A 9,124-nucleotide genomic window follows, 5' to 3' on the forward strand; every position below is an offset into this window, starting at 1 on the left:
ATGGCAACATGTGTGCAGTGCAATAAATCCCAAAAAATCTCCCATTTGGTTTAGCATCAACTTAGCCTAACTCGCACACGTCCTAAATATTATTTTAAGATTTAAATTTACCTTACACATGTAGATAAATTAAAAAATACTTTTAACAATGAAAAAGGGAGTGTTCCCTATATAAATCCACTTATTTTTTTATTATTTAAATTTAAATAAATTCAAATAAACTGCGGTTGTTTAAATATTAACGGAAATAGTCTATTATTTTAACAAAAAAACAAAATTATTTGCTGTTTTTGTTGTTTTGAATGTTCTTAAGAGTAAAGACCGTATTCGAATAATAATACGGTCTATTATAATAACTTACGGTCTATTATAATAACAATACGGTCTATCATAAATACAATACGATCTATTTTTGCTCGTAATATACGATATTATGTTTAACATGTTTCAAGTAATACGATTTCCGGGTGGTGTAACTATTTTGTGTATATTTTAAATATCAAATTCTTAAAATGTCCCTCTTTTTCTCAATTTATTAGGGCAAACACATACAAAATATGTAATACATATAGTAGCAAAAAAATACAAAAAAAAAAAATGCCTTTTACGCGGCTTAGCAGAACAAGGTTTCGATCCTCGGACCTCTGGGTTATGGGCCCAGCACGCTTCCACTGCGCCACTCTGCTGATGTCATCCTTAGTGTCTAAACTACTTTTTAAGCTAAGAGCCTATAATGGAATTATTTTCATATTCTGTAAAGACACGAATTTAAAACTTTTATATAGAACATGTTTATTTTTATAAATTATTCTAACTTTAAGCATTAAGTAAAAATATTTTTACTCAATGCTTTAAGTCACTTTATTGTCCCATACAGGTCACCTAAATTATATATGCCTTTTGAAACTCATCCGTACTGTTCTTTATAACTTATGCGTCGTCCGCATAATGTTTAACTTAAGCTTATGCTGCTTAAATATGAACTTACGATTAATAAAAAATTTACAAGAAATATATATTCACCTTTGGAAACTATTACATTTTCAAGTAATCATACAAAATAATTTAATACATATTTTAAATAATATTAAAATTATTTGATATACATTTATTTAGACAAAAAGAACAGCTTTAACTAACTATATAAGATTCATTTCCTACTAGCCAAATTAAAATAATTTTGAAAAAAACAAAAAAAAAACGCCCTGACCCACAACTGGGTCTTGCTAGCAGAGCAAGGTTTCGATCCTCGGACCTCTGGGTTATGGGCCCAGCACGCTTCCACTGCGCCACTCTGCTGCTTGTTTCAATAGTGTCAAATCAGTTTGTTAAGAAACTCTAATGTTTTTACAATTCCAGCAAATAATTTTACATTGCATCACGTACATAGCATGATTATGTATTAATGCGCTGTTGTTTTCACGGTTGCCACTTATGGTACTTTAGTACCAAAATTGGTACTTTTTTTCCGTTTGGTACTCTGGTACTCATGTTCAAAAAATGGTACATTTTCGGCGACCCAACTTTATTGTTACAATATACAATATAACTTGTATTGTTTTATACTTTTTATACATTTTATATAAATTGTATTTTCTTATAAAAAGACAAAAGAAAAATTTTGGACCTTTTTTTACAGAAATGGTACCTTTTTAAACCAATTTTGGTACAGGAAAAAATTTTCAAGTGGCAACCGTGGTTGCGTTCCTCTACGGCTGTTAAATGCAATTGCATTAATACATGTGTGTATGTAAACTGCAATAGGGCGTGAATAAAGTTAATATAAAAAAAGAAATGAAATTTGGAGGACACATCCACAACAAAAATATGTTAATATATTTTATAATAATGATGATAAAAATAAAAGCAAACTCCATTAATTCGGCAGCTCCTACGAAGTGCGAAAATATAACTGAAGTATGAACTCATTAACAATTTGCAGCCATTTTGTCAACTGTGATTATTCATCAAATAATTACAAAACTTTTCAATTTTATATATAATACAATATCTAATATAAAAACAAGAATTATCATCAAGTACTTAAAAAAAGAATTGTGGCCCATGGGGGGATCGAACCCGCGACCTTCGCGTTATTAGCACGACGCTCTAACCAACTGAGCTAATGGGCCTATGGACTCGGATCGGAAATTTAGTTTTTTTTTTAATTCTTCTGTGCGAGGACTAGTTTGCTATAAATAACTTAGATAAATCATATTTAAACAAATAGATAAGAATGATTTTAGTGTGATAATTTCAAAATATTTAATTTCAATATTAATATTATTTTGAAAAATGTAAAAATTCTTTCTTGCATTAGGAAAATGTGCTACGCAAAAAGTTTTGTTATCGCTTATTTCAGAATTACTGCGTAACTTTTGTTTAAATAGTAATTATCTATACGGTTGTTGGCTTAGGCTATGCTTCACATTTTTACCTTTATGCATTATACATTTATTTCTGTTTAAGCGCGGTGTAGACTGTCATACTGGTGTGTCATACGAGAGAGAAAAACGTTGTGTGACACACAAGTATGATAGTCTGCACCTATCACCAACATGTTGGCGTGCTCTCGCTCACGCCAACGTATTGTGTATTTTACCTTAACCATTTTTACCTTACAAATTGATCGTAAGCAGGCGATATAATATATATGTATATAAGATATAAGATATATGTATGTAGAATTGTAATATAAATTTAATATGTTTTTAATTATTTTATTATTAATGACTCGTTCGAGCATTGTTGCATGAGTTTGGGTGGATTTATTATAAATCCACCAGCAAAATAAAGTGGGTATTTCGTTTGTATACTATAGATACTATAGATTCTGGTACTATAGATTCTTTGATATGAGCAAAATAATATGTAAATATATGCATATAGGTCGTGTGCGAGTTAGGCTAAGTTGATGCTAAACCAAATGGGAGATTTTTTGGGATTTTTTGCACTGCACACATTTTACCATTTATCAACACGTATCGACACATCAATACATTATCGACACAACTTAGAATTTCCCTCATTTAGAACGCAACTTAGCCTAACTCGCACACGACCATAATCACATACATATTATGAAGATTTACAAATTTGTTTATTAGCTAGAATGATCGGTGTTGGGAGTGAGACGAAGTTGTTTGACAACTATATATTAAAATGTCATAAATAACAATGATGCCTAAAGCTGGGAAGGACAAAACCAAAGTAGAATTTTACAGACCACTTAGCGTCCTTCCAGTATCATCAAAAATATTTGAAAAGCTGCTAATATCAAAAATAATGTCAATACTCTCAGCTAACGAAATAATTCCGGAACATCAATTCGGCTTCAGAGCTAAACATAGTACAATTGAACAAGTGCATCGTATTGTATCATTCGTAAGAAACTCATTAAAAATAAACAATACTGCACTTTTATATTTATAGATGTAGCCCAAGCTACATCTGAAGGCTTAATACATAAAATTACAACACTCATGCCAGCTAACACTAACCTTTTGTTAAAAAACTACTTAAGTAAAAGAAGTTTTAGTTTAAGACATAAAGACTTTGTTTCAGAACCTTGTCCTATCAAAGCAGGAGTTCCTCAAGGAAGTGTAATAGATCCGCTATTATACCTACTATATACAAGTGATATGCCAACTTCGGAAAACACTGTAACTGCAACATTTTTTGACGATACAGCAATACTAAGTGCACACTGTAACGACACACTTTCTGTCGCTGATGATGCTGAGGTATACTCAGCCGTCGTCCAGGTGTCGTTGCAATAGAATTTTTATTTTGGAAGTCAAAGACAATGTGATGTAGTAATTCAATTATTTATTTAGGAGAATTTAAAATAAAATAAGGTTTTACAATCTAATATAATTTTAATATAATCCTGGTTTGCTAATTTGATGACTACGATTATTTGGAATAATTGTGCTTCGATGATTGTTCCGATTGTTGTTTCCACGTGCCTGAAATGTTGCTCTTAGACGACACTACTCGTGCTAATCTTGGTGTTTTGTCAGAAGACGGCGAAGAGTGAATGTGGTTTGTGCAGGTTTAGATTCATTAACTTTAATGCGCTATTTGTTTAGCCATACTTAGATGCTATCTAGGTTTGTTTGCAACTGATTAATAGCAACTGTTAGGTCTTTGGTTTTAGCCATAATCACTGTGTCAACAGCAAAAGTTACGGTATACGTTGATGGATTAAGCGCTAAGTCAGCTGTGAACATTATCTAGATGGTTGAACCTATGACATTCCCTTGTGGCTCTCCAGCTTTTATCGGGAAGATTTTCGTATTATAGCCTTCTATTTTAACCATGAAATATCGGTTATTGATGTAAGACTTAATTAACAAATAAAAACTGTATGGTAGATGCAATTTCAGTTTGTAGAGCAGTCCAGTGTGCCATACCTTGTCAAATGCTTGCGTTATATTGATGAATGCTGCAGTGCAGTATTCTTTTTTTTCCAAACCATCTTTTGCATATTGATAAACTCGATTTATCTGTTCAATGGTAGAGTGGCGATTTCGAAAGCTGAATTGGTGAGCAGGAATTAGTGAGCGACTTTGGATAATATTATTAAGACACTTTAAAAGTATTTTTTCAAAGACTTTGGAGAGCGCTGGAAGTAAGCTTATAGGTCTGTAAGATGTAACTAACTCTAATGGTTTACTTGGTTTTGGTATCAGGATAATTTGGGCTACTTTCCATTGACTTGGATAATATTCTTGGCTAATAATAGCGTTAAAGAATTGGTTGATGAAAACAAAACCAATGTTTGGAAGCTCTTTCAACACTTTGCCAGTGATCAAATCGTACCCAGGAGCCTTTTTGATTTTAATTTTGCTCTTAATTGTCCATTTAATTTATTGTTTTGTGGTTTTTGGAACCGGAAAATCCATTTGATGTGGTGATTGCAGGAAAGTCCTACTTTCAGTGTCGTTTTCATAATTTCTGCACGGGTATGGTTGAAATACACCTTGAAGATGCTCTGCGAAAGTTTGATGCTAATGTAAACGACAAAAAGGTTTAATGTCACTAAGTAACTTACTAAGTAAGCAGTGAAAACGTAATATTACATCAAAAAATTTACGTTTTCAAAAATGTATTCAATTGCAATTTATAATGAATACTTTTAAGTAAATAATTAAAAACTATTATATTAATTTTTTTATTTCAATTAATTAGTCGATAATTATAAACTCTTTTTTACTCCTTTAACTTGTTTCTCACACAATTTATTGGGAAAAATGTTGTGCAAAATAGTGAAAAAGCTCCTATCCGACTCAGAATAAGGGTGTATATCAAGATGAAGTGCTCCGATTTTGACGAAATCTTGAAGGAATATGCATTTGCCTTAATATAACACAATACTAACAAATCAGATATTTGGGAACGTATATTAATATGAACTGAATTATAGAAGTGGATATGCGGATTTAATTACAACATAGAAAGTTTTAAACACAAAATGTTCCTTTCGTTCCCTTTTCCTTGTTGTTTTGTGAGGGAGGAAAAAAGACAATTTTAGTAAGAAGAAAAAAATTTTTAAAACTAAAAAACACTGAAGATGAAAACATAAACGCTAAAAGTATTATTATTTTATAAAATAAAAATTTTTATCTAATTTAAAATTTTTAATAGATACTCTGATTTTAAGTAAGCTCACTAGTTGGGACACAATTCTTAGATCATTCAAATTTAATGATATGTTGCCATTGGAGCAAGTTAGTAATGTTAACGGTTTGATTGTACAGAAATAAAGAGATTATGGTTTGTGGTCCTTCCAAAGAACTTGACCAGAGTAGCATAACAAGCGAAAAGGTGATATAATTGTTGTGAAAAGTTGTTAATAGTTATCTAATGGGTTTCCGTTTTGCTCTTTCTACGCGAGAGTGTAAAAATGGAATAAAACTATTGTCAAGATTTGTGTAATTCATTGAATAAAATTTCGTAGAGCATATAGAGTATATGTATTCTTGATCAGCTCGATCGTTCTCAAACTATTCAAATGGAATTTTGCTTACATAATTTTCGGGAACGCACTCTGAAAACACCTTGTATATCCTAAAGCTGTCATATAAACTAAACAATCCGATATGACATTTTTTGTTTTTAAAAAAACAGAAAAATTTTATGCATGTCGGTTCAGATTTCGTTATAGTTACCCTATAATCTGCCGAATCCGACACAGGTTTTTGATAGAAAAACTTTTTTATTTTTTAATATATACAGTTCAAATGTGGAACCTAAGCATAATTTATAAAATAGCCCGACCCAAAGAGTATTAAAAGAGAAGTTATCGCATCGATATAAAACAACACCTAATTCTTGATTCAATCAAATAAGCAAACAATCATCCACACCGAAAGCTGCTTCAACTTTAATAGCTAGTAGTTTATAGCTAGAATATAAGCGTGAAAAAAAAGTAACAGCTTCGTGCCGCGTAACAATCATTGAATGTTCCCTATATTAAATTTCAGGTAAACTAAATTTAGGAATTTATTACCGTAATAAAATGAATACAAAAAAATATGTTCAATAGTTTAATAAGATATTATATATAATCAATTATTTCAATGGTCTGTCAGCAAGAAGCTATTGGTTGTAGTCCGATTGATTCTCTTCAGTAAAGTACCTTGTGATGTACAATTTTTTTTGTTTTCTTATCAGGCGCACAAATAAAGCAGATGGTTTGCCTACACGTGAACATGCCACGTACAATTGACAATGAGCAAAATATGCATTTTCTAGATTCAGACCACAAACTATCAAGGATTGGCCTTGTGATTTTTTTATCGTCATGGGGAATGCAAACCCCCATGACGAAATGAATTCGTTTAAACTCAAAGGGCATATCTGTTGGGATCATTGAAATCCTCGGAATAAGAACTTCATCACTTTTGAATTTTCCTTTGAGTATCGTTGCGTGAATCACATTGAATCACATTGACCATCAGTTTTGTTATCATCAATCGCGTTCCATTGCATAGTTTTGGTTGGTTTAGATATCGATGCATAATGACTACCGAACCAACGTTTAGTTGTAAATTGTGCGGTGGTAAGCCAGGCACATTCAAGGAGTTCAAAAATTCAGTTAAATAGTTGGTAGCTTCGTCTTCGTTTGTTACACAATCAATAGATTTGAATGTATGCAAAGCCAAAAATTTAAGTCATCCACATCTTTTTTCTTAGCCGCCAAAATTGCTCGCTCAGTCAATTATTTGTTATTTTTATGATTATCAATGATGTTCCGAAATACGTCATTGATGAGTTCGTCTTTTGATGAGACGAAATTCCAAAAATTTGAAGGAAATGCAATTAATCCGATGGATCCTTCAACAGGCACACGGCCATAATCGATTTTCAGCAATTGCTTGGAGAAATCTTTATATATTGATGACAGTATTTATTTATTATATTTGAAATTTGAAATATTTGAAATATTGATGACACGCAAAAAAACAAAAAGAAAATCAGTATCACTCAAACTGTCACACTGTCAACAGTTTGAAACAGAGATTTATAAATTTATTACTTATGTTAAAATTAGTGGATTTTTGCAATATTTTATAATATATTCTGCTATTCGGAGCGGAGACTTTACTTACAGCTCATATATTGATGACAGTATTTATTTATTATATTTGAAATTTGAAATATTTGAAATATTGATGACACGCAAAAAAACAAAAAGAAAATCAGTATCACTCAAACTGTCACACTGTCAACAGTTTGAAACAGAGATTTATAAATTTATTACTTATGTTAAAATTAGTGGATTTTTGCAATATTTTATAATATATTCTGCTATTCGGAGCGGAGACTTTACTTACAGCTCATATATTGATGACAGTATTTATTTATTATATTTGAAATTTGAAATATTTGAAATATTGATGACACACAAAAAAACAAAAAGAAAATCAGTATCACTCAAACTGTCACACTGTCAACAGTTTGAAACAGAGATTTATAAATTTATTACTTATGTTAAAATTAGTGGATTTTTGCAATATTTTATAATATATTCTGCTATTCGGAGCGGAGACTTTACTTACAGCTCATATATTGATGACAGTATTTATTTATTATATTTGAAATTTGAAATATTTGAAATATTGATGACATGCAAAAAAACAAAAAGAAAATCAGTATCACTCAAACTGTCACACTGTCAACAGTTTGAAACAGAGATTTATAAATTTATTATTTATGTTAAAATTAGTGGATTTTTGCAATATTTTATAATATATTCTGCTATTCGGAGCGGAGACTTTACTTACAGCTCATATATTGATGACAGTATTTATTTATTATATTTGAAATTTGAAATATTTGAAATATTGATGACACGCAAAAAAACAAAAAGAAAATCAGTATCACTCAAACTGTCATACTGTCAACAGTTTGAAACAGAAATTTATAAATTTATTATTTATGTTAAGATTAGTGGATTTTTCCAATATTTTATAATATATTCTGCTATTCGGAGGGGACACGAATCCAACAAATTAAAGATATTTAAAATCGGTTCAGCCGTTCAAGAGTTATAAGTGGTCCAACTAACACGACTTTCTTTTATGTATATAGATATAATATATATGTTATTTTATATTATGTGAAATACATTTTATCATATTAATGAAACTTCAATGTAGATTTAAAATTTTGTGTTAAGTATATCTTAACTTAGGCAAAGTTAACATCTTCACTTATTCTTTAAAAATTTTCTTATTATTTGAGGAACCTGTATCACGACTGAAATCATAACTAATTATTAAATGGATTTCTAAATTAGGTAGTAACTTTATATGTAGTTAAATGCAATTCACATTAATTTTTATATATATTACAATTGTTGCAAATAGTTCCTGAAGATGATCATCGAAGATGGTCGAAATATTAAATAAGATTTATGATTAAATAAAACTAGTGTGAATTATTATACTACCTTTCAGAAGGTAGTATCGATATAAGGTTACAGATGGTGCTGGGGAATGACAGCTGGCTTTTCAGTATCATGTATAAGCAGAGGTTGAGACAGCTGCTATGACTATACATGAATCGGCAGATAGCACAGTGATATCCATATAAACGGTATCTGCACAGCAGTATA

General features: G+C 30.6%; 3 non-coding genes across 3 annotated transcripts; all 3 read right to left on the reverse strand.

Moving 5' to 3' along the window:
- Window positions 1–614: 614 nt before the first annotated feature.
- On the reverse strand, window positions 615–686 carry Trnam-cau. The gene has a single exon. It is a non-coding gene; the product is annotated as a tRNA-Met (tRNA).
- A 541-nt stretch (window positions 687–1,227) lies between these two features.
- Trnam-cau lies at window positions 1,228–1,299 on the reverse strand. The gene has a single exon. It is a non-coding gene; the product is annotated as a tRNA-Met (tRNA).
- A 759-nt stretch (window positions 1,300–2,058) lies between these two features.
- Trnai-aau lies at window positions 2,059–2,132 on the reverse strand. Its single transcript has one exon. It is a non-coding gene; the product is annotated as a tRNA-Ile (tRNA).
- Window positions 2,133–9,124: the final 6,992 nt, after the last annotated feature.

The sequence above is a fragment of the Teleopsis dalmanni genome, chromosome 1, assembly GCF_002237135.1.
Source record: "Teleopsis dalmanni isolate 2A chromosome 1, ASM223713v2, whole genome shotgun sequence".
Taxonomy (NCBI): domain Eukaryota; kingdom Metazoa; phylum Arthropoda; class Insecta; order Diptera; family Diopsidae; genus Teleopsis; species Teleopsis dalmanni.